Raw genomic sequence first — 25615 nt, 5'->3', positions numbered from 1 at the left:
AGAAGGGACATACCAGCTAGCGAGGGGAGGTGGCAGGAAATAGTCTACAAAAACTCTCAGTGAATATGCATATATTTGTAGCATGAGTCATAACTTTGGCAACATCTTAAGAAATTCGGTTTAAGGAAATCGTTTTTACTAAAGAAAAATATCACTCTAATTAAGCTCTATCAAATAGGTTAATAGAGAAATATATAAGTTCTTGTTTGAAAACATCAGATTTTTAAATGTGCTCTATTCTCTGCTTTTTAGAGACAATCCAAGAACTCATACTTTAGATGCTTTGGATACACACAGATTTAAAGACAGACTCAGATCCATTTTTAGGCAAGTGTTGCATCAATACTTAGATTATTTAAAAAAATGAAAAAAAAAAAACCAAAATAAAACCACAAAACAAAACAAAAAAACAAACCAACCAAACCAGAAGCTACATTTCAAAAGAGAAGTAAAATCTTTTTTTTTTTTTTAACAAGTTGCTGTTTAAATTCCCAAGGGCACCTATGAAAGACGGCATAAGGCTACAGTTAGGTGCTTACTTGCAGAAGTGAAGAATTTAAAACTTGTATACTTCTGATTTTTTCTGTCAGTTAAATTGACATCTTGTTCTTCCCTTTATATACATGCAAGCAACTTACAGCCTGTTGTTGTTCTGAAGCATCTGTCACTACCAGGACATTTAACTGGTAAGTTCAGCAAGTCTCTAGGGTTTGTGAGTACTGCTCCTAGAACCAAACATCAGATGATTTGTGGAGACAGACCTACATGCCTAACTGAAGTTTGTGAATTGAATGCCAATCACTAAAATCCCACCATATTTGAAAAGCTAAACAGCGCCAAGCAGAAGAGAGAGAAAAAAAAAAAAAAGGCATTTGTTTCCTTGTTTCTAAAACAACATTTATTTTTTAGTTTTAAGGGCAATAATTACCTTGTTAAAAACCACTAAGTGCTACAAATAGCTACTTGTAATTCAAGTTAAAACACTGTTTCTTCTACAACTGAATGGGCATAAATTGACAGACATGGAATTCCCATTGAACACTAGAAAATGCTATTTTCTGTGAGGAATTGTTAAACATCAGAACAGGTTGCCCAGAGAGTTTGTGGAGTCTACATTCTTAGAGATATTCAAAACACCTCTGGACACTATCCTAGACAATCTGATTGAGCTGACCCTGCTTTAATAGGGGACTTTGACTAAATTATGTCAAGAGGTCCTTTCCGACCTAGACAAATCTGTATTTTGTGTGATTCTCTGTGGCACAGCTGAGAAGACTAAGAATGTACTGCATGCATGCAAGAGCATATTAGTCCCATATGACCTATTTATTCCACATTCCAATCTTCTTGAAGACATTTTATCTCATAAAAGGAAACAGAAGGGGCAAAAGAGGGAAATTCTATCAAAACCACAGCAAATACACATGCCTCCAGATCTCTGTTAGGTGTCCCAGTAGGGCACATTTATGAGTTTCAGACTTTTCCATTTATTGGAACTGCCTTTAAACTCCTGTCTAGAAATAATACCAATCCAAACTGAATGTACTGCAGCACTAAACACTTCTTTTGTCATAAGCAAGTAGTTTTTCCTTTTTGTTTTTTGGGGATTTTTTTAGGATAGGAAAACTTGGTAGCAATACATGTGCAACTACTTTATAAGAAGTTTGATGATTGTTTTACTTGATAACCAAAAATAGTACTTTGTAAGCAATATATGCATGCACTTTTAAAAAAAATTTCCAATTAAACTCAAATAAGACTTTAATTCAGTTGATAATAATCAGAAATTTACTGTTAATTCAGATCCTGTAGAGTATCTAAGCCATCTTCCTGGAGAGACAAGAAAGATGACACAGGACACACAGGTCATCAAGTCTCTCGAGTGGCACTAGACATTCCTATTCCAGAGAGTAAGCTGAGCCCCGAATGACTCCTGACAAAGGGCAAAATAATTTATTTTCCTTAACTAAGTTTCAGTGAGGGTATTTTCAAAATTTTCCAACAGATGGCCAGCAACCAGAAGAAATCCAAGTAATTTAAAGCATCTTGAATAAATTTCCAACAATCAATAAAATTCTTGCTTTTAAATGTAATGCTTCTGATAATCAAATGTTAAGGCAACAAATCAGAATGTATCAGAATTGCATCGCACTAAGAAGCCTTCTGGAGAGATAATTCTGCTAACTATGATGTCTGGGAAAGCCACTGCTCCTAGAGGCCACAGTGGACATCTCTATTAAAACTAAACTGCCAGGTAGAGAAGAAAATCAAAACAAAAGGAAACCATGAATTACCAATGGGACAACAGTGGCCTATTACTGTTACTACCATATCCCAGAAAACAATGAATATTCTCCTGGATATGGTAGCAACAAAACTCTACAAGAGAGCCCTGAAGAGATGTCTTCCTCCAAATCTCTTCTTCATGGACACTTGTAAGGCCAAAATAGTCCCTCCATTCCTAAAAATGTTATTGAAGTACTCAAAGAAGTCAAAGCTTTAATTAAAATTGAAAGATCCACAATCTTTTTAGGAGAGCACAGAATTATACAAGCTTGTATTACACAGGTTTGGGTAGGGGGGTTCACTTCAGTGTTGGCTAGTTTGGGATTTTTTGGTAGTGGAAGAGAACTTTCATCAAACAATTCATTTGACTAGATACTACGCTGTTAATTGCTTTAACTGTGCACTTTATCTACAAGATCTCACATTAGCATTTTTAATTATTTAAAAGACTTTAAATATTGCTGGTACCAGCAGGATCAGAGATTAAGTTCTTAATAATCACTCTTGTTTGAGAGTAAAGCATTTGATTCCAGCTGCTATGAACTTTTAAATAAGCAAAAGCAACATTTGCTGACATAAAAGGGACAACCAACTCTGCAAAAGAATGGTGATAAAATTAAACTGCCTATGTCCAACATAACAATATTATTTTATACTACACATTTGGCAAAATTTTAAAAAGTTAACTTGCTCGAGAGAAATCTGAATTACTGTATTTTCCTATATTATTCTGACTTATATGCTGTATCAGAACACATTTACTCCACTTCCACATTTACTCCAGCTACTTTTTTATTAGTTTAGATTCCCAGCCTCCAGCCCACATGGAAGCTATCTAGGTTGCTTTTACATTTGGACCACAGCAAATAATAAAATTTAGATATATCACTGTTAGTACATCTCTAGAAGAATCAGTGGGACAGGATCCTTAATATCAGCTGAATTTTTACATCAAAATGCAGACTGATTTAGGAAGGAAAAATGCTAACTCAGGCTCTAACACTAAAGGTTAGTTTTGTTGAAACCACAGGTAAGCTGTGATCAGAAAATAAACACATTTTAAGGTATGAAATAGCTAAAATAAACCAGTCATGGTGGTCTCCTTCCCTGTCACCAAATGTTTCTCCTGGAATAAAACTGTACTTGAAGCCCTCACCTCACAAAAAAGAATAAAGTTTATAGAGCTGAAGATTACTGAGAGAAGTTTGAAATCATAATCTAACACCAGGCTTATGACTCCTACTGGGGAATGTCTGAATAAATGTGATTACTGATGTCTGAACTGACTTTCAGAGTTTGAATGCTTGAGAATGACAATGCTAAGATTAAAAGCCATTCAATGATACAACAAGTAGAAGTTATTCATCAGTGTCTTGAGCTGGGAACAGAGACATGCTGGCCCAAAAAATGCTGACTGGCACAAAGATGGCCTGAAGCACCCACTCCTTCCCTCCAATGGCTGAGCCCAAGGATACTGCAGATACATCCAAGGACTAAGAGGATAATTAAATTGTGCTTGATTTCTCTTTACCAAATGGCACACACACAAGAAACTGGATTTGAATCAGAGAATTTGCAGGGGACAGACTGCTCCTCACCTTGCCAAGGAACTGAGCTATTTCATTGTACATGATCCAGCACTCTAAGCACACATTCACTGCTTCTTTTCCATCTTTGGACAGTAAGATGCCTAATGCAGCCAAGAATTGCAGGACTACTTCGGCCAGGTTTATCCACTTAGTTATTCAACACTACAGTCACCCCCCGGAAACAATCAGGAGACAACTGATCTCCAATAAATAAATAAATAGATAAATAAATAAATATAGTCTGAAAGATCTCTCCCCACCTTGAAAGCAGTTTAACCTGTTGATCTGACAGTGTTGCCACTCACTGAGCATATAGAAGCTCTTGCATCACCACTAGCACTGGCTTCACCACTAGCTTGCTCTCAGGCTAACTCTTGGTTGTATTAGAAAAACAGATGCAAGTTTTTACCTCTGTATTTATACCTATTTCAAGATAACCAAATAAAGGCTCTTGCCACCTATTTTCAGGAGAAAAAGAACATAACCTGCACACTAACTAGAACTAAAAGCTATTTATGAAATTCCTTCAGTAAGTACCACTGGCATTCCAACCCTCTCAAAGATGAATCAAAGTCTGATGCAGCAATACCATTAGGATTCAATAGTTTCCCCAACTTATTACCATGTAAGTGTGGTCTTTGAAGTCTATTTCTCAGAGACAGAGAATAAAATTTCTGAATCTGGACTGGAGTTTACTGACCTCCAGCTCCCAAGGGATCACCACCTCACCTGCATTCAACATAGTCCAATGCAGAGACCTGCAGACATACAAGTAATTTCTAAACACATTACTCACACAAAATACTACACCACAAATAGTCTTCCTACATATTTTGCTAAATTGGTCAGAGCTTACTGGGTATCTCTACACAGCACAGTCAACCTGTATGTCCTAATGGCAGTTTATGTAGAAGATTTTCATCTCTTCTGTAAAACACATTTCTTTTTTCTACCATCACAGTCACAAAGACATTTGAGCTATTTATACAATTTCCCTGCCTACTTGGCTCCAGTGGAACCAAGAGACTCTCTGTGAAGACCCTAAGATTGCTGAAGACACATTTCCATTCCACACAGGGAATAACTAAGAAAAAGGTTCAACCTTAGCCATGACTTTTATTACCATTTCATCAGCTCCATTCCAAGTGTGAAGCTAGTCTATTTTTTAAGGCTAGAGATTCTTTGGTATATTGCTGTGGTTGCATGAAACCCACAAAAAAATTTGCAAAAAAAGTCAATATGAGTTATCAGCTACTAAGATACTCAGACATTACTCAATCAAAGCTATGTGTCAGCATAAAATAAAACCAGAATATTGATTTTGGGGTTTGGTACCATTTAACTACTTTAAAAACCCCATAAATTGATCCTTCAGCTACCCAAGTGGAAGTGCTCTATTGCTTACCTATCCCTTTATACCATAATGTTAGACTTAAAAAATCAAGAAAACAAAACAATAAGGAAAATAACTTCCTTGTAGTAGGTAATAATCTCATTAAATACTAAAAGAAGAGCTTTCCTTGTGGGAAAAGGTTTGCTAGGGGATTTTTGAAAGAATTCTTTCCTTTAGCTAACTACAGAATATTAAGGTACTGTAAGATTGTTAACACTCAGAACCAGGTAGCAAATGTTCTTGGAAATATCTTGGGGAGATACAAAAGACTCACAACAGTATTGAATGCAGCTGAATATTTTCATCCTTCTCTGAGGCTGGAGTTGGTTAAAATCATTTGCCCTTCTTTTCTTTAGATTTTCTAAAGACTGAAAACAGGAGAACATGAAATGTTACTGAAATTTATCCCAGGTTCACAAACAATGTTTTTCAGTATTTGAAAATTACTTGCTTCTTTTGTTCACAGTCTCTTCTGCCTTTGCAAAGCATGAATAACAGCCCATCTTTTATTTGTTTTCAGTTTCTCACAGAACCAGTTTGTTATGACTGCTCTCTCCTACACAAAAGCTGGTCAGGGCTTCCAAACACCCTTCTGTTTATTTATGGCAAGCTGCAGTGTAAACATTTGCTTACTACAAATCAGTGCCAGAAATTGCTAAATAAACCCACTGTTTTAACACCTTTTACCCCCAACTATATGAAAGAAAACTAAACACACACAGTCCACATGCCTTTCTCTAGTCTGTATATATTCATCACAGGTCAAAGCAACTTTCTCTTCTTTCAAGACAGAATGGTTACAAGTTCAGCAGCACTCCTGGCTTCTATACTTCCTTCTTTTTGCCTGACCTGGTTTAAGAGTGTAAGAGAGATTTCTGTGGGGCTGCTTTTTAATTTTTAGGGGGAGGTTTTTTATTTTTTCTTAAAGCTGTAAGAGACATGCTGGTGATCCAATCCCCAACACCCCTCTACAAACAGTGATGGCAGCAAAACACACGAGCAACAAGCTGCAGGAGGAGGGCAGAGGGATCAGGCGTACCTCAAGCCAGTACAGCTGCAGAAAATTTTCTGTCAAAACAAGATGCATAAGGTGTCATAAACCCATTAGATGGAATTTTCTGATAAAGTCTGGTTCTTCTGACAGTTTTCAAATGTGTGTAACAGAGATAAAGAGATGGAAAATAACCTCAGTTGACAACAGATAGAGGGGCTTTTTTTCCCCTTCAAATAGAATATTCTGAATTTACAGCTCAAGATTTTCTTCAACCATTCCCCAGCTCTCCTTAGTCTGAGACACAACTTTTCTTTACTTGGAGAAAAATTGCTGTTTCAAGAAAAAATGCCTAAAATTAAGATACAAAATAATTTTTAATCTCTGGTCTTTAACTAGGAGCAGAAGTTGTATTATAAAAATAATGGACAAGTGATTTGACTTTGTGCCTTCTCCAGGTCTAAGCAAAAGAAACACTTTCTGTTCACACTTTTTTCTTTCCTCCCACAGGAAATACCAGACTATACAGACTATACCAACTAGCTCAGAAAAAAAACCCAAACCAAACAAAAAACAATAACAAAGTCACAAAACCCCAAACAAACAGCAGAACTCCACCTTTCTCTCTTATATGTTTAGATCCCTGTAGCTATAGTACCACTTTTTTTTTTTTTTTTTTTTTTTTTTTTCCTTTCAGGTGTTCAGGGCTTGATCTGGTTTTCTATGGGCTATTTGGTGATCACACAGTAATTTCCCTCACTACCAGGGCCAAAGAATAAATGTATCAGTAACTAAACACACAGCCTAGGAAAATTCACTCCTTGAGTTTCCCACAACAATTTTCAATACTCAAAGTACACAGGCCAGTGACAGGACAAAATGTAGAAACATAATGTGTAATTCACAGAATCAGCCTATGCCACTGAAGATGCTTTGACTCCCCTTCCCCTGTATGCCCCATGCTCTGCCACATTTTATTGCCTCAGAGCACAGGTGACACTTGTGTTGCCACTGGTGTCATGGTACAAACCCAAACTGACATCCCACAATAGTGCCTACAACCAGACAAAATGCAGGCACTTGCTCTACTCCTCTAGCTCTGCAATACATACAGAGGGAGGTGGAAAGCTGGAGGTATTTATGTCTTGAACTGCTACAAATTACAACTGACAAGGTTCTGCTACTAGAGCCTTAACTCTCTTCACCTACCCAGCAACACCAGTAAAAATCAATGCAAATCCACAGTGCAAGAGTTAGTTCTAATTAGCAAAGACAGTAAATTCAAACAGCCTGTCTTAGCAGCTATGCAGCCTTTAAGGTAGAGCTGCACTATGGTGGACTGGGAAGCCTGGGGAAATGTGAACAGCTGCAAGGAATATAAACTCAATTAATTTTGTGTATGACTTGTTCTCATCTGCTGTCATTTACATCCAAAGATGTGAAGCATGGAATCTGACGCCATTGTGCATGATGGACCTGATCAAAAGGTCTCAAAAGAAATTGAACAAATCTAATAAAAAACAAAACAAACACAAAGACACAAACAAAAAGAAATGGTATAATTCAAACTGAATATATACTTGAGGACCCAGTCACACTAGTCCAGGAGAGCTTCCTCCTTTATTAGGTAGCCAGCCCTGGCTACCAAAATATTTTGGAGTTTGACTTGCTCTCCAGTGCTGAATTCCTACTACTGTTTCACATCCATTCATAGTTATCCTCCCTAAGTAAGCAAGCAAAGCATACCTAGTTCCTATTTGCATTTCAGTAACACCTAAGCTTCTGCAATTCTGTGAGTGTTTGGAGGATGGATGAAATGCAAATGGACAAGACTTCACTCGCATTGCCATCATTCAATTTCCTACACACTTTCTCTACAAGCAAATACAGCATTTATATGCAAAAGTCACCACAGACCTCAAGAAATGCCTAGTGTACTTTAATGTAACCTCACTGAGGCTAGAAAGCCCAGCGCAGCAGGGGCATGGCACACTCTCCAGTGCACTCCACAGTGCTGATGCACTAAGGTCCTGCCAGAAAGGAGGTCTGCTCCCTTCCTGTTTGTTTGTCTGAGTTTTCTACGGAAACAGAAGAAGAAAGAGTGAAAAAAAGGAAGTTCAGCTAAGGAATACACCAAACTCACAAAAGGGGTACTTTTATCCCCACAAGAAGGCAGCACGTCAGTTCAGCCTCACTCTTGAGACCACTATTTTGATCTCCACAGACCACTGAAGTCAAAGTCCCAGTTTGTTCTGAAAACATCACCTCAGTTCTTTCTTTTTTGTTGTTGTTTTATGCAACTAAAATATAGGTCACTGACTGAAAGGGGGCTTTCAAAACTAACAGAGAAAAGGCAAAAACCACAGAAGATGTATCCCCTCAAAAGGAGAACCTTCTTATTGCTTTAAAGACATAATTTTAAAATTTGTATTTGATCAGGAAAAAACGATTATTAAAGACACTGTCTTTATAAATATAGTTGTTGGGGAAAAAAAACATTAAGACCAATTTTAGAAAACTTCAAAAATAAACCTGGAAAATATACATTCCACATATCCTGATGACATTTCTTCACCCACAGGTTTTCTATCTGTTTTGTCTTGATAGGCCAGGTAGAGGCACAGTTTAGCTTACAAAGGGCAGTAGCCCTTTTACTTTATTTGACCTGAAGTGAAACCTGATGGAAAATGTTTCAGACATAATAAGGCCATAAGCTTGCTCACATCTTCTCCAAAATGTGTTATTAATCTAAGCAATGCTGTTTTCACTTAAGCAATCACTTAAAAAAAAAAAAAAACACAAACAAAATACACAGAATGGAAATCAAGCCTAAACAACAGTGAAGAAATGGACCTCAATAACTCTGAGATATGACACCTTCAAAACAAAACACCCCATAATCCAAACTAGTGATGCTGAGAATTATTTCCAACAGGTTTCTTACCAAAGACTAAAATGAAAGATTATTCTGGAGGCATACGGGGTTAAAAAAATTGAAGAGTTTAGACTATTGACCAGAAAAATCCATGATCTTAAGATCCATCCTAAACAATCACAGCACTCAGGAAAAGCACAAAAGTAAATTAGGCTCCAACATTACAACATCTATACTGTAAAATATCCCCACTATATGGATCATTCCTGTCAGGAAAAACAAAGACAGATGGTTGTAGAAAAAGACACTCTTCAGAACAACCTTAACTTTCACGTACTGACAAATCAAAATATTTACAATATTTATCCCCCTACAGAGCTCATTCCCTACAATTAAAGCTCTTCTGAACTGCCACAGCATATTGCTACAGAAATTTTGGCAGAACAAATCCTTAATTTACATAACTGTTGAGAGTAATCACCTAACTTCGAGGAAAAAAAAAGTCACGCATTCTCAAATATTATTGATGTTCTGAAGCCTCTGATTTATTTTACTCATAATTGTGTACATATTTCATTGCTTTGTCATCAGAGGGAGATATCCAACTGTCAATAGCAAGGTCAATAGCTTCCAACTGGCATGAGTGTGACTGGAATTTGCACAGCATTCACTACTGGAATGTCACTTTCTGAAACAGCATCTTTCTTGTCTCAAGCCGAAGGAGAGCTGTATTTCAAAGACCTAGCAGTGTATGCAGGTGCATGAAGACCCCCTGGAACAGCCCCAGTTCCCACAAGTTATCTGCCCTGAGTGACCTCACTGCTGCTAACAGCGAGGAGCACAAAATGTCTCCTAATTCAGGCACCTCATCTGTGAAAACTCCTGCCCCAGGAAGGACGAAGAACACTGCAGGTCCACAGCAAGCCCAGCAATGGATTTCAGTGTTGAATCTTAGCTTAGTCCAAATTTTTCTATAGTTAAAAGTGCAATTAAAACACATCTGATAAATCTTGACAGAACATTTTTCTAGAACCTAGAGCACAGACTAGCACCTGCCCAGGACCTGCTGCTGCTCCCTTCTGGCCTACCTCAGACATTTCCCTTTCTATAAAGGTCAGGCTGATTCAGGGTGGCTGGGCCACATGGGAACACCCAGAACCCGGAGTTTCAAAGCTCTCCTGGTCTCCCAGTTTAAACTGTCAAACTCCAAAGAATTGTTTCATTTTCTTCTCTTGAAGCTACCTCCCAGAGTGGCCTCTGAAACTTCTTCAGGTTTAGCAGGAATGCCCCTCAAAAAATAATCTCCTAAGTATGTTTCTTCTCAATTTGAAGGTTCTAAATGTTCAAAGCCCAAAATTCAGTCAGGGGTAAAACCCACACGAGACAAAATTAAAAAAAAAAATAAAACAAGACCTTGTGAGGGGTTTCTACTCTTATTTTCAACAATCAAAATTTGATAGTAAAATTTCAAGTAAAATTTCAAAAATCCCTTGGAAATAAAAGCATCCCATCTACAAGCACACAGTCATGCAATATAGTATGCACACAGAATGCCAGAGCAGCAGAGCTCATTTTTTTTCATAAGCAGTCAAAAAGCCATCACAATCAGACCACAAAGAAGTGAGGGTTTAGAAATCACTATGTCAAGGATCCTGTCTTTCACTACTAAGTAGAAGTATCAGACAATTCAAGAAATCTGAGGGGATATACTACTTCTACCAGTTAGTAATATGAGGGTGGGTTTGGGCTTTTTTGTGTGGGGGCTAAAGTGTAAAAAACTTAAAGATTTGGTTTCTAAAAATTCAGTAATTTCTTAGGAAAATCTTATAATTTTCAGCCTTTTGGCTAAAATTTGTTCCTCTATCTCCAAAGAAGAGAGATAGAAAAATTCAAACATAAGACTCCCTTTACTTCCTGTAATCAGAGTAACTGAAGTCCTAAGAGCAGAGAACACTGGCAAGTATCATATGAAAGTCTTAGATAGATGAGAAATATGAATGATAACTCTTTTTTTAATAAAAGAATTAAAATGAGACAAATATGTGGTTGCTGTAGGTAAGTATAATTACAGTGCATGATATTTTTGTTTTGCTAGTTTTTCCCAATAACTGTCATCTGTTCTCACACAAGTGATTAAATTAATTTCATTTTTCACTTAATCCAATTCCCACTTCTAGCTCAATTTATAATCATCACTTCCCCCTGCTAGTGTGGCATTAAATTACTGTCATTCTTGACCATTAAGCACATCATATTCCAGTCAGCAGAATCGATCAAAAACACCACGGCAGTGCCATGGATTTCTTATTAAATACATTCCTTTTTGCTGCTTTGCAGAAGCTGATCATCAGTGTCAGAAGCTGTTACACCAATTTTTGACTTTTCAGGTAAAAGAAAGACATTCTGAATCAAAAATAGACAACAAAAAAGTCTTTTTTATTGAACACAGCATTTTCTCTGTTCAAATTACACTTACTTTACTTTGTAAGTGCCCACTGAAGAAATGACCCATGCCAGCATAAATTTCCACCTGCTACTGATCTTCTAACCATACTTCTCCTTACTGTAAAATCAAAAGTTATTGCTGCCCTTAATAACAAGAAAAGAAAAAAACCAAAACCAAACAACCTCCCTTGATGCTACTCAAATTTCTTTGTAAGTTCAAATTCAAATCCTGGGTGAAATTCACTTACACGATTGGCAATACACAGACTTTTCGACAGAAGTTGCCATCTTAAACACAGTTGTTCATGTCCTGTTTTAAAGAGAAGACAAGACTGAGGAAAGATTACAACTCCACTAGAAGATCAGTGGGAATCTCATATTTCTTGTCCAAAGCAAGATTCTACACTATTTCTTCAGAGTCAGTTTGAAGCATAGTCACTTCCAAGCTCGTTTTCATAAAAATATATTCATAAATTAAATTTCTGCATGGTCATCTTTACTTTTAAAATATTCCATTGTATTCTGACAGTAAAAACAGTGGTTAATCTCATCTTGTGTGTGGTTCGTGCTGAGCTACAATGTGTTAAATAAAGAACATTTCCATTTCCATATTAAAATTCCCTTCCCTAACAGAATTTTCTCTTGTTTGGAGTTGAATGAAAGGTATGCCTGCCAATCTAACTGGACCATTTTCAAAGAAACCCAAGGCAACTTCTTTCCCTCTTGACATATTAGGAGTACAATCTTTGCCCCATCTGCCAATTCAATAGCTGCCCAAAAGTACATTTTGTCCATGCATGCCTATACAGGAATTAACAGGGCCTTTTGTTTGTACACTATAACACAATATTTTTATAAACATTGTAAACACCTAAAAAAAAATAAAAATCTTGTGCTTAAGAGATGTTAATTGGTACAACTGCATTACTTTTAGTGTCCTACTAATCAAGAACTTATTATTCTCTAATAGTTTCTGAGTTACCATAGCATACCTAGCATAGTACTTTGTACATAATAACTGTAAAGTGCTTTACAAATGCTGTCAAATTATTCACAGTCTGAAAAACAGGCAAAAGATTAAAGGAGTTTTTCTGGAGTACTTTCAAAGTAAAGAAAAAATTTCTCTGTAATCATCTGTAAACTTGAATAACACAAGGAGATGTGACTGAGTAGCTATATACAGGTGGCTTTTTAAGCATCTGTGGTAACTGTATTACTTATTCAGCACATCACTGGATTTCTGTAGGATCTATTTAAACAACAAATACCGTTTTCAGATAAAAACTCTGAAGAATTGAACACGCCTCAGTGGTCTTGCTCCTGCCAACTGCTTTATCGAGGCAGATCCCAGAACCAACAGGAATTGGCAGGGCTCCAGTAATCCTTCACCCTATGTGCTACAGTTAACAGGATTGTGGCCTCTGGGTCTGCTCCTGGTCTTTTCACGACTGAACAAATGCTGCCATGAACATTTACTCAAACAAGACTAACCCCAACTTTCTTTTGAAACGTTTGGAAGATATTTTCCTAGCCCGACAAATTTGGAAAAATTCAAGCTTTAAAAACTGTAGTCACGCGATTTGCTACGATCAGCGTCTGTAGTTTATTTCCCCGTGGTAAGACTTAAACCATAATTCCATGTCATTCCCATTTTATTGCGGTGTTTGGTGCCAAGCGCGCTGCTCCCAGTGTTCGGTGTGACAGCTATGGATCAGCTGTCGCTCCGAGCCCGCCAGAGCCCGCTCAGAGAAGCCGGGCTCGCTCCGCGGGCGGGATCCACCCCGCACCGATGGCCTGGGAGAGCGGCAGCAATCGGCTGAGCCATCTGCAACCTGCGGCACCGCGGGGACCCGCGCCTCTTCGGCAGAATTGCTCCAAAAAACTGGAAATTTCCTGCCGGCAACCAAATCTTTCCCCACCATCAGCTACAACCACCTGAGCAGCGCCTCTTCAATTGCGAGGGCTGCAGATACAACGTTCCAGCAATCAGAGTGCCTGGATCATCTGCCACTGAGAGCTCCCGCATATTTAATCGCCGGAGAGGAGCAAGAGCTTGATTTTGTCAGTCAAACGACAGCTCCAAGTGCCGGTACACGAGAGCGCAGCCCGCACCAAGCGGCGAGCCGCCCTGCAGCGCCCGTGTCGCGGCGGCAGAGCCATGTTTCCCGGAGCCGCCGCCAGCCGAGCACCTGGAGCGCGTCCCCGCACAACCCCGCGGGGAGCGGGACTCACGGCGTCCCGGAGCCACCCCGGGCTCGGGCTCATCCTCCCCCCACCGCCGCTCCCCGCCGCCTCCTACGCGGAGCCGAGGGCCGGCGGGAGCGCCGCTCGGTGCCCGGGGGCGCCCCGGCGGCAGGAGCTGCCGCTTGACCCGTCTCCCTGGCAACGGGGACACTCGCCCTCGCCTCCCCCTCTTGCCATCAGAGCCCCCCTTCCCCACCGCAGCGGTGCTGAGCGGCCGGGGCCGCAGGGCACGACCGGCGGCCGCCCCCCGCCCCGGTCCCGGTTAGGTAACACGGGCGGCGAGGCGCCGCCTCGGGCCCGGCCGCTCGCTCACCTCGGGCAGGTGCCGGGCCGCGCACGGCGGTGGCGGTGGCGGCGCCGCCTCTCCGCCCCGCTCCGCTCCGACGGCAGCGGGGGGACGAGCTGCGGGCAAGCAGCTCCCGCGCCGCAGAGCCGCCGTCCCGGCTGTGCCGCTCCGGTGCCCGAGCAGGAGGAGCTTGCCCGCCCCGCCCAGTGCGCAGCAGCGGCCCGGGAGGGCCGCACCTGCCGGAGGAGGAGGAGGAGGAGGGGGCGGTGTGTCCGCCGCTCCCGGAGCGGTGGAGGGCCGCCAGCGCAGCCCGCCGTGCCCCCGGGAGGCGAGGGCCGCCGCGCTGCTCAGCCGCCGGGGCCGCGGCCCTGCGGGAGCGCTGGAGGGAAAAGGCCTGGTTGGGTGAGCCCTTTAAGTAGCGCTAAGTTTGTAGGAAGAGCACCTGCGAGGTGGGATAACCACGGGGACGGCGGGGTCAGGAGGGCTGTCAGGGAGGCATTTGGGAAGGAGGATTTTAGAACAAGAGATACGGCTGGAAAGGATGAGGTCTCTGCAGGGTCAGGATCAGAGCGCTATATCCTAGGATATTAAGGCATCACTGCTTTATCATCCTGTTATGGGGTTTAATGTGACTTTTTCAAAATCTTATGTGCGAAAGTGATGAGGAACATCCATCTGAGATACAAATGCTGAACCATTGTGTATTTTTCCAAATGCGGTCTTTGCAGAGATACAGGATCCAGCTCTGTAGTGAGGCTCAGTAACCATGCTGTTCTTTCAGCCTCACCTCATGAAACTGACAGGTGGTGAGAACTTTTCTTCCTGCACCCTCTAACTGATCCCATGGTTATGAAGAACATTCAGGAAAAGTAAAAAATAAATCTAATGATTAGCAATCCATTCATAATCAGCAAAACTGGAATGTGATTTAATATATAAGAGAAAATACAATTTTGATAATTGCACAGAGCACCTCTACTTTTGAGCAGTTTTTCATCTTGCTACTAGATTTTCTTAGGAGTTTAGTTTCTGTTTTCTGATCTGTGAAGTTAATAGAAAAACAGCAGATCCCAAAAATCTCTGCCTCCATCTCCAACATACCTCCACATTAAATTTTGCATACATGCCACATCAGAGGAGTTCAAGTCTTTTGTAGATAACAATTCCTTAAGACACCTTTACAGCATGTGGGCCTTCAGTTAAGGCTACTGACAGAAGAGTTGTTCTGTTGCAAGGTGTTTGTGAAAGATATCTATAAATGCCCCAATTCCTCATCTGCAGAGCAGACAGTAACATCTGGAAAGTTGGTTCAGAAAGTGCACCAGATGCAGTACATGGAGTGTTTTGGGTAGTAATGCAAAGCTTCCCCAAGTCAAGGGTGAAGCAGCTTGCTGCTTGTGCAGTGCAATACCAGGCAGAGGCCCATTTTTGTTCCAAAACAGAGGCATAAAGACAAGGCCAGTGCTTCGTTAGAACCAGTTAATTCATGTGCAACACAAAACTGTTCTGGCTACAGTACCTTTCCTTGATTGCATCTAAGTGGGTTTTGAATGTTTCCAGAGAGGAATACCTCCCTAGGCAGCCTCTTACAGGGCTCTGCCACTTTCAATGTAAAGTTCTTCCTCTTGTTGAGGTGGAACTTCTTGTGTTTTGGTTTATGGTCACTGCTCCTTGTCCTGTTGCTGGACACCACTGAAAGGAGTCTGGCAATACTAATATTAGTAAAAGTCACAGAGATTGAATTTTTATTTTTTTTTAAATTCTCTATTCTGGAAATATATAATGGAGAGATTTTTTATCTTACTCCTATTCTCACCTCTAGAGAAGGACTGCAGATGTTTGATAATCCCATACACAAGACACGTGTAAATGTGAAAGGCTCCAAAGAAATACCTGAACACAACAAAAATGAAGCCTACCAGACCTTGGAAAAAGGTGCAGCAAAACCAACTATTGCAGGTACTTACATGAATGCATATTCCAGTTGACCCTGTTTTTCCTTTACCATTTGTATGAAACTTGAGCAGATGAACAAGAGCTTGTTAGAACTGGGAATATAAACTTGCATGAGGTAAAAACAGTTTGGGGCAGTTGATAAAAGAGTTTATGAAGCTGGAAATACCAAGTGATCTATCCTGAACCATGAAAGAGTTATTGTTGCTCTTGTGGAAGAAGACACAGAAGACATCCTAAGAGGATCCTTCAAGACTCTAAGAGAACAAAAAGGACATCAGTAATAGCCAGAGTTTCTCCCACATCTATAAATCCCAAGGAAAAACAGAGTACAGTGGAGTATGCTCACAGAGCAAAGCAAGTGATGAAACCTTAATTTAACCAGCAGCTGCCAAAAGGAGCTGTTATTGAGGAAGATACTGAAGAGATTGAGCACCTAAAAGGAGACCTCATTGCTGCACAAGAGTGAAATGGAATCTATATTTTCATTGAAAATTCATGTAGCCCTTAAAGGAAAGCTGACAGTTTGGGAAGTACAAGTTACAGAGTATACTGAGATAATGAACACCATGGAAAAAGTGGTGAGAACAATCACTAAACCATTCGCAATTAAGAAAAGCAATGAAAACAGATCTGCAATTCAAGGAGAAATAACTGAAATTAAGCACAGACAGATCTGCAAGAAACCAAGATTCCTCTAGCTGAGAAAGAATATATGGTTTCAGTTCTGAATACACAAAAACTTCACAGCACAGCTAGCCATTTGGTCAGTACTGTTAATATAAATCATGTATCTGAGCAAAAAAGTGTCATAAGAGAGCTGTTGATCATCACAGTGTTAACATCCAAATAGATTTGCAGGAGAAATTAATGTTCTGGTCAATAAAGTACAAGATTCAGTTAGTGAGAACTATCTGAAGCAGCAACAGATATTGATATCTTATGCATAATATATAGGTGTCCTCCTGTCTATCAGTTGTTCAGCAGATAAGGTATTTGCATTAGTTGTATCAGGGTCTTTTACCTTTGTTAAAAAATCACTGACCTTTCTGAACTTTTTCAAGTGTCTGAAAATGTGTGACAAAATAGGACTGTGCCATTTGCTAGTAAAGCTGAGCCATTCAAATTGACTGAGAAGCAAATACTGGATCAGGAGGAGCATTAAATATCTTGATAGGAATGGTAGAAATTGTCCTGGAACTAAACTGTTTGTTTCAGAATAACATAGGGAAATTTTCTAGTTTATGAGATCGAGGACCATAAAAAACAATATCTTCTTAGGAGATTTTTCTCTCACTCTGAAATAATTACAGAAACAGCCAGTGGTTTTGGGGTTTTTTTCTCAGATGCAAAGTACTATGGGTATTTAGGAGAAGTGGAAATGGAAAAATGTGTATATACAAAGAATGCAAATGAATTAGTGTCCTCACGTCAAAGCCAACTGAACCTGTTGGCACAGGAGATGCAGAAGAACTCTAGCTTGTATACTGCCAAAAAATGCAAGTTTGATGACTACCATCATTGCTGGGCAAAAAATTGTTTATCTGGAAACTACCGACCTAGCCAATAGTAAAACTTCTGCTTCAACACAAATTTATTGCATCTCTGGATAATTTCTTTCAAAAGCTCAAGGACATAAATGGTAGTTTATAGCCATATGTTTCATGGACATGAAAGAAGATGCTGGTGGAATCCATAGTCTGTTCTCAGCAACTTCTTAGCAATCTAAAAAATGCATCTCAGGATACTGGTAAATGGAGGGAATTTAAAACTGCTCAGATAGTCAGTTTTATGGATCAGTAACAGTCCTTCTTCAACAACAAGAAACAGCAGCTTCAGTGTTTGCAGTAGAGAACAGAAGGTTTATGATTGAGACCCATTTTTTTTTATTGGATATTTTGTTCTGGATTAAGATTTCAGTAGATGCAGTTTGAACTACTACAGTGTAAGAATATATCCTTCAATACATTTTATTATATGCACATCAAGAATACAAATAGTTGTGTTCAAAGATCCTTGACATACTGCTGGAACTAAAACAAACTAATTGCCAATTTTAAAAGCATTGGAATTCACCCATGAGAGCTACAAACCAATAGCCTATATTAACCTTAAAAAAGGAGAGCGTATGTCATGGTGCTGCCAGCTAGGTCCAGGGTCCACATCCCTGCTCTCATTTAGAGGCCTGCCTGAATGACTCCTAAAAAAAAGATCTTCTTATTGATTTCCAGTTTGTGCTCACTAAAAGCCAGTCAATAAGTAAGAACTTATTCAGTGAATGAAATTGTCCTGTGGCAATTGAAAGCTGGGAGCTAGAGAGCAAGCAGTTCTGTGTAACAGGGAGATGCAATGGATTTATGTATTATATACAACTTCTCTCAAGAACAACAGTGAATTATGACTTGCAGCATTTACTGTTAAAAAGACAGAAAAATTATCCTTATATAAAGGCTTGTCAGGCTCTTTTTCTCTCTCTAAAAGCTTATATTGCCACAAATATGCTCTCTTATATATTTTTTAGAAGACTGACTTCAGAGATTGGCATCAGTGTATTTTTTTTATCACTGCAACATATGGCAGTCTTCTCTGCTGCCAAAACATGGCCATGTTTCAGCCTCAGGGTACAGCTGGCTTGAACTTAAAACTGAGACTGCTTTCAAACATAAATACAGAATTTTGTGTTACCCCTTCAGACACTATGAAGAAAAGTAAATATAAAATTTCTGTTGCTGGAACCTCTATGAACACTACAGTGCCTTGGGATTCCAGCCATCCTAGGAAGTATTTTTTCCTTCTAGTTTTTTGATAACATCTAAAATGATTAACAGTCACTGTGTCAGGATCATGTATCACTCAGCTATCGGTACTGAACACTTCTACAGTTCAGATTCCAGTATGGGTTTGCAAGATTCTCATCTTATGGTGATTTATCTTATGGTTCCCCACATAGTCACAAGTTGCAGCAATCTCTGATCATGTGCAGTCAATGTTTGTGTAACCCTTCTGTTCAGAGGTTTTTTTACGACTCATCTGTACTTAACCCATCACTTCCTCTTACAGTGTTCTTCCTGAGTTGCAAAGCTGAATGCAAACCTGCAGTACAGGTGGTGCATGTTATCTCAGTGTTCTGAAAATTAGCCAGATAAACACAGGCATTTCCTAGTTACATCTGAAAGTATACCCAGCACCACTATATTGATTAAAAACACAATTGTGTTTTCTTACATTATGTTCTGAGCAGTTCCCTCAGCTGAGCATTTTCTAGGTTACATGTCAGTACAACAAACATCAAATGTTAGCACTACAAATAAATGTTTCTAAAAAAACCAAACAGAATAAAAATCCAACATTAAAAAAGGAAGGAAACATAGTGTCTGTAATCCCACCCTCTATCCTCATTGCAACTGGAGCTAGAAGAAAACCCCTAAGTGCCTCGGGTTTTCTGCTTGTTGGTGGAGCTGACAAACACAAACTACACAAGAGCACCTGCATAAAAGAAGCCCAGTAAAAGAAAATTAAAAACAGGTAAGGGCAAAAGAAAATTAAAACAGGTAAGGGAGTAACTATTCCCTTCTCAGTAGAAGCTATATAAATAGTAGTGTTAGCTGTAACATTGAAATTGTCTAGGTTACTGCTTTGACCTGGTTCTTTCATTTGGAACAGATTTAGTCACATGAGGTGACATCCCCTACAGGAGGAAAGAAACTTCCTGACAGGTAGCAGGCTGTGTAAGGTCCTGTTTGAACCCTGCAATGCTTCCTCTGCTACACATGTTTTTCTGACTACAGCCCTGAATGCAGCCCTTAACATTTACAGAAAGGGAAAAAGGAAGTGGAAGTTAAACAAGAAACTAAAAAAACAGTTCTCTAAGCAATCTGTATAATACTTTTGATAGGTAAATTGCTGGCCACTAATGTTAACAATTTTCTTATTCCTCCATCTCCCTTTCTCAGATCCCTCTACTCCCAAAGAACAGTTGAGCATGGCTCAGCCTGAGGCTGCTTTAAACAAAATCATTCTCAACTTCTAAACTGTTGAAATCAAAATAGTCTGGCACATTAGATGTGATACTCCACAGATTTTATTTCTGTGAAGTAGGAGGTGTATTTCTAACATCAAGGAAACATTTTTACTGCCAGTGCTCTGAAAATGTAGCTGCTCCATTCAGCATTTGGCTCCTGCAAGAACATCAGGCTGGAGGCTCTGATGTGTGAAAACCTCTGTGATCAGATGAAAGGGATCACGACATGGCTGCAAAAGGAAGAGCATGGATAGAACCTGGGGTCAGGAAGAGGAAGAAAGACCATGCACTCCTGCAGTGCTTTTTACACTGTGATAGATGAGCTTGTATATGTAGCAATTTATGAAGGCTGTTGCACGCCTTGGCACTGCCACTCTGCTAACAAAAGCATAGGCCTTTGTGTAGAGCACTCTGCATGTCTTTGTTTTCAAAACCAGTGAGTTTTTCCTTCCTTTTTTAATGTTGGACTTCTATTGTGTTTGTATAACAGTGTCTTTAGATTACTCTTCCTTCAGCCTTTTCTTACATTTAGGTCCTTTCTGCAATGGAAAGTAGCATGGGGATACTGAAGATCTAAAAGAATGACTGAATGTTTGCTTCACTTTTAATTCTAGGACAATTAGACAACCCGTCCTCCTCCTCATAAGAGGGAGGATGCAGGTGTTAGAAACCTGCAGGGACAGGGAGAGCTCATAAAAGTAATTTATTGAGCTTAGTCTGTCTGCAGAACCAAAGGATTTTCTATCATCCCTTCCACAACAACAGCTGGCAGAGTTGACCTCACTGTTCTAACTATGTACAGCAGCAACTCCTTCCTCATGCAGTTAAAAAAAAAAAAAAAAAAAAAAAGTTAGCTCTTTCATCATAAAACTCTCCCAGTTTCTAACCTCTGAGGATGAAAAGAATAAGAAGAACCAGTGGGTACACATTAGAAACATGACATGGGACAGTGAGCCTGTGTAATCTTCCTCTGCCTGGGACTATTCACTTTCCAGGCACCATCCCGAGAATAGTTGATTCCACATCTGATCAAGGACTTTCAGTATTTCCCCATGCAAAAGCACCTGCAGAAATCACTTATCATAGGCTGTTACTCACAACGCTTACAGTTCGAGGTTTATTACCTTCTAGGTTGTTTCAGCAAATGCTACCAGTCTTTTATCCTTCTCAGTATGTGTTCTAACAGTTCTCAGTGGTTTTTAGGGCATTATTGAAGGTTCTGTATGGCTTCATGTTGTCAGAGCATGAATTCATAGTGGCAGGAAGAGCTAGGTAGATATCCAAAATAATGATATTCCGTAGATACCAGCAATACAAGGTCACAGCTTACTCAGCTCCTCAGTGTCTGAACTAAGACCCCTGCACCTCTGTCAGGATTTGTGCACTGGAAACAGAAGATATTCTAGTCAACACATTCACAGAATAGATGGGTCCACTCACAGTGGTACTTGGGTAATATGAACACCTTAGTTTCTGAAAGCCTGTTATTTTCTTGTGCTGGTGCTGTTAAATCAGTGGAGGAAGAACTTTCTTAGTCATACTAGTGGCAGAATAGTGACTATACATATTCATATCTTGAGGAAAACATATATGCTATGCTTCTTACCTTCTTAAACAAGGGGTATTTGAAAAAAAAAATAGAATGAAAGAAAAGAAAGTGAGAAGTTTTCTGCACAGTCAGTAGGTCGAGCTGGCTTACCATGCCAGCTTCTTACCAAGGGGACAGAGGGGTGGCCACTGGCAGAAGATTCTCCTTTAGAGACAATGCACTGTTAAGACTGCAGACTTAAATTGCTTCTGGTAAGCACACAAAAAAGATGCTTGAAAGTAATTTCAGGATGATGCATTCCCCTCTGAGAAGGAGGCACATGTCTGCTCAAATAGACTGAAAGTCATAATGGTGCAGGAGACACTAAAAGGCAGATTGCAACTAACTTTCATGAGATGCACTTTTGATTTATGAAAAGTCTAAATCCTATTTAAGGTTACTAGGGATGATAGCCTACTTCCAACTACAGTCAAATACCGTTTTGGTTTTTTTTTTTTTTTTTTTTTTTAATTTATTTTATCCAAAACAACTGAAGTCACTGCCCAAATCATTCACCAGAATGAGAAGCATGGAGTGGAAGTTGAATAATCTGGTCTGAAATGAGGATGGTTGGGTGTTGTCTCGGGAGTCACTGTGTACATCCAAGATGAAGATACAAAAAGCAGCATGGAGGGAGACAGGTTATGGAGTCATTAAATGAAAAATTAGGGTTGTGACAGCAAGGATAATAGATGACAACAGCTCCTCCTGTCCACAAAAGCAACAATAGCGTACAATTGTGTGTCTGTGTACGTGTGTGAATGTTACCTGGTAGGCCCGACACTGAGCATGGAAACTGTCTCCTGTCTCCTGCTGTGCCCAGACAAAAAAGGGGTTTATGTATACAGTCTGAAAGGAGCGGAACTCAAATGAGCAAGATGCCTTCAGAAGAGTTGCTGAAGCCATCTTCTGTTTTGCCCAGTGGGAAAAACCTGCAAAACCAGAAACACCAGATAAAATTTTAGCGTTAAACCAAATATTGTTTCCATTTAAGCCCCAGTCTACAGGGGCAGTTAAGAAAACATATGTGTGGTCACCTCTGGCAAACACAGTAAAAGCATTAATAAAATGCTAAGTTGTAAAAGGTATCAAAATTTAAACCTTTCAGATTTCCCCTATTATTAGGAAACAGGAACACACTTTATCAATTTTTCATAATTTTTCATAATAGCTCTTACTTATACATTTACTGACTATACTTCAGCCTTTTACTCTCTATTTTCAATTTATACACTGCACTACAGAAAAACCTCCCACACTATATCTATGCCTCAGAAAGACAAAACATCTGAAAAAAATATTTCATTTTAGCAAAAAGTGTAACTGTTCTTTTAAAAATATTGCAGTGTTACTTTCCACTCCATTTTCTAACCTGTCGTAGGATATTGTGGAAGGATATGTGAACCAATAGAAAGAACAAAAGGCAGTGGTTGAAATAATCCATCCATTAAAAAGAGAAAAATGTATCTTGCTTTGTTACTGGGAGCTGCAACAGCTTGTGGAGATCACTGATATGTGCATTTCAGCACTTGAAGAAAGAGAGAGAACAGATTCTGAAATTAATGCTGTTCTGTCTCCCATGTGAAGAGTCTGTAGTTCTGCTTCTTGACCCCATGTCCAAAAAGCAGAATGTAGTCTATCCGCAGGGGTGTCAGAAAAAAATTGAAATCATCTCTTTGTTGTAGCAATTAACCATTACAAGATGACCCACATTTTCCAAACAGATTAAAGTATTAAACAAGAACAAACAACTTAGCATGTTCCCTCTGATGTCTGAACAAAAACTTAAAGACTACAGGAGCAGCTTGCAGAAACCTAAAAATCTCAATTGTTCTTGGGGTGAGAGGTGAATTTTCTCATGCTGCAAAGAGAGATGCCCTGCAGGGAACATTTCTACAGTCTGACAAGAGATTTTACACCAGGATGGAACTGGCCCATGTCACAATCCATTGATGAGAGTCTGGCAGTACTTCTGACAAGAAAAGCTTTGCTGCCATAACTCAGACAGGCCATCAACAGACATTTCTTCTGGAGTAACTCAGTGTACTGAATTATTTAAAGTCTCTGTCATCCACAGGCTGAGGCCTGCTACTTGTAGGTACAGCAGGGAAACTCAGCTCTTATATGCTGACACCTAATCCCACAGAAAGTTACAAAAATCTCTCTGAGCACCTAACTTCTACCAAATTTGTGCATGTGAAATTTATCATGTTATCACTCATCATGTGTCCTGTAGAGAATTCCTTAATTTATATTAGAAAAACATGAGACATCCTGACAAACTGTTTATCAACTAAAGAAAACATGACTATTTTCAGCATTTTCTAGCCCAAAAAAGTACAATAGTACCTACAGAGTTCCTGAATTAATGCTTGAGAACACTGGTTTTGTATTTTATTATGTATATAGGAAAGTGTGGTAGCTTCATCATGATCCCAAAGGCATCTTACATAAAGAAAGAACTTGGCCTTCAAGGAGTCTCAGTAAGTCTGCATTAAAATGCTGGAGTTTGAAGCTTAATCCTGTCCTTATTACACAATCTAAAAATGAACTTCTAGTATATAGAGATAGTACTTTAAATATTTGGGGACCTCTTTAATGGTCTATTTTAGTAGCCCCCAGAGCAACCTGACACTTGCATACTTATCCACTGCATCTCTCTATATAATTAGTAAATGTAACTGTTTAAAATACATCTGTGTTCCACATGCTGCCCCTAGATTTTTGATGCTGTGGGAAGAAGAGGCACACAAAAGGGCTCTCTAACTTCAGTAATTATTTCCACTTGAACTCTAATACTGGTTGGCATGTGTTGGTGTCATTGAAACCTTTTCTTGTTCTTTAATGCATTTTCTACCAGCACAATTTGGATATGTAATCACTCAGGTAAATGGGAATACATACAAATGAAAATGCTCAGAAGACCTGTAGGAAGAGTGTAATTAATTTTCTCTATTATTGTGCACAGATTATTAGGGAATAATGCAAAATAAACTAAAACAATGCAGAATTATTTGTCTTAACTATATCCTTCTCTGTGACATACATTTATGGGTACTACTGCATTAGGTGTAGACCAAATCTTTGTAGTGCACATTATTCCTGTTACGACACTGCTACAATAATCCATACTATTATATGCCTAAATCAAATAAAATGTAATATTTTATGTTAAATAAAGCAAGTAGATAATAAATCTATTTTCCCCTGATCATCAATATGAATACATGTTATCTAAAACTGTGTCTCTAATAAGGGCTTACACAGGGTATTTCACAATAAGATGTAAAAGAAACAAAACCCATGTAGTAGACAGAACATAATTGTGAAAAATCTTCCCTTGCGGGTTTCTTTTCTGACACTCACTGAATTACACTCCAAATTCTAAGAATTTTTGATTAATTTCAAATGAAGATTTTTGTCTAGTTTTGGATTCCTTTCCAATATTTTAATTCTTATTTATCCTGTTCTGTATTAATGTTATTGAAGTCAATAGGATTTTATCTGTTTTATATGTTTTAAGAGCAGTTCCTAAACTTAGTGTTTAGAATAAAGTTATTTCAATCAGAAATTCAAGGAAAAATTCTGCTTAAATCAGCCAGATTTTAATATTGTAACTCTACTGGTGACTGCACATCTCAGCATATTCATTTGTTTCTTGGACTAAATGCTAAATGAATTGAATGTATTTCTCCAGTCTTCTGGCAATGCGATATTGCACATTCATCTTTACATCACAGCCTTTAATTAAAGGTTGTATGTTGTAGTCCTATGGTCATATTTTCTTTGCTCTGCAGTCTGGTATCTTCCCCTGATAGAATCCTCTTCCAGAATTAGTGTAGATATATTTGCTTTTTAGAAATTAGAGGGCTTGAAATTGCTTGTGGAAGCTGCCAAGAAAGATATGTAATCTCAGTATGGTACTCCCTAAATATCTGCAAAGA

The 25615-nt window shown here is 39.2% G+C and overlaps 1 protein-coding gene and 1 pseudogene across 2 annotated transcripts in view; one reads left to right on the top strand and one right to left on the bottom strand.

Moving 5' to 3' along the window:
- KLHL32 (kelch like family member 32) overlaps nt 1-14235 on the bottom strand; it is a 119291-nt gene extending 105056 nt beyond the window's left edge. Inside the window, exon 1 of one of the 2 annotated variants that reach the window (XM_041478196.1) lies at nt 14137-14235. The gene's annotated coding sequence lies outside the window, so the exon portion shown is untranslated. Of the gene's footprint in view, nt 1-11610; nt 11659-14136 lie in introns of those variants that run through there. The other variant, XM_041478197.1, reaches the window with a different exon arrangement.
- A 1940-nt stretch (nt 14236-16175) lies between these two features.
- LOC121359222 lies at nt 16176-17715 on the top strand (annotated as a pseudogene).
- The last annotated feature ends 7900 nt before the right edge of the window (nt 17716-25615 follow it).

This window comes from Pyrgilauda ruficollis, unplaced genomic scaffold (genome assembly GCF_017590135.1).
Source record: "Pyrgilauda ruficollis isolate IOZ18807 unplaced genomic scaffold, ASM1759013v1 scaffold43, whole genome shotgun sequence".
NCBI lineage: Eukaryota > Metazoa > Chordata > Aves > Passeriformes > Passeridae > Pyrgilauda > Pyrgilauda ruficollis.
Note: the sequence above shows the minus strand (reverse complement) of the source record. Positions and strands in the feature narration are given on the sequence as shown.